Raw genomic sequence first — 1,566 nt, forward strand, 5'->3', positions numbered from 1 at the left:
TTTCATCTCCTGTATTTCAGCATAAATGGAATAATTCAGCACCAATTATTTTGTCTGGCTTCTATCACTCAGAATAATTGCTTGGAAATGCATCCATGTTATACTCTATATCAATAATTCATTCTGGGGTATGGGGTTTTAGCTCAGTGGCAGAGTGCTTGCCTAGCACACACAAGGCCCTGACTTTGGCCCTTGGTCCTGGAAACAAAATTAATTCTGTTTATTGCTGAATAATATTTCATTGTATATACCACAGTTTATCTAGTCATCTATTGATGGATATTTGGATTGTTTCCACTTTTTCAAAATTACAAATAAAGGTGCCATGAACTTCTGTATATACATCCTTGCATAGCCATTTGTTCTCATTCTTCTCAGAAAAATACCTGGGAGTATTATAGGTAGGTCATATTGCAGATGTATAATTAACTTTTTAAGCAACTGAAAAACCTTTGTCCAAAGTAAATGTGTCAATTTATATTCTCCCAGTAAGTGTAATCTTTTCTACATCTACCTCTGGCTCTGGAGTCCATGATCTTTTCTACTCTTTCACATACTTCTCAAAAATAATTTTCACTCAATAATATTTACACACCCATTCAAAAAGGTATAAGAGCATGACAGTAGACATACATTCAACTTGTAAAATATTGGAGCACTACACATAAATTTCTATAACATTAGCTGTGGAAAATAGCCCAAGTAATAGTTACTCAGAGGGATATTAACAGCCTTCAATAGATTGAATAGAAAAATCAGAAATATTTAAAACATGAAAACTCAAGAAGTTTGAGAAAGAATAGAAAAAAATCCCAAAGAAACAGAATGTAGGCAATAATGAATATAAATGAAGAAATTATCAATTAGAAGACAGTGGAGGCAACTAACAAAAGCCCATTCTTTGAAAAGATTCACACAACAGGTCATTTCACAGGTACTATTAATTATAAAACAAAGACAGGAAAATAAATGACATTTGTTAAATAATATTATATAAATTATAGGAACAGGAAAAATTTAAATATTATAAGAGAACACAATAAATGCCATTACCAAATGGTAGACAAAGAATGATTTCTACATAAAGATATATTTCATTTAATAAACTCAGAGGGACTCATAGAACTAGAAAATTAACTTTGTGCAACCTTTAATTAACTAATAGATAAATGTGCTAATCTTCAAAGACTGCCAGTATTATCAGAAAGCAAGACAGGCATTTGGGTTAGGGTTAGTTTCTCTCATGATAGAAGGCATTTTTCATGTTGGAAATTCACTGTATTAGCTCTTTGGTGATTTTTTTCAAACAAAAAACAAAGAGAACATTCATTAAACCTAATCTAGAAAAAAACTTCTACCAATTTAAAGAAATACAAGGGGAAAAAGATACCAGTTTTGTAATCAGCAAAACTCATACTATGTGAAGCTGGACAGATCATAGGTCTGGCTTTTTTAAAACAAAAAATTACTAGGAAAAAGAGGTATGTCTATGTGTGTGTGTGTATATATATATATATATATATATATATATATATATATATATATATATATATGTTGTGATGGGAG

Source organism: Marmota marmota, unplaced genomic scaffold (genome assembly GCF_001458135.2).
Source record: "Marmota marmota marmota unplaced genomic scaffold, marMar, whole genome shotgun sequence".
Taxonomy (NCBI): domain Eukaryota; kingdom Metazoa; phylum Chordata; class Mammalia; order Rodentia; family Sciuridae; genus Marmota; species Marmota marmota.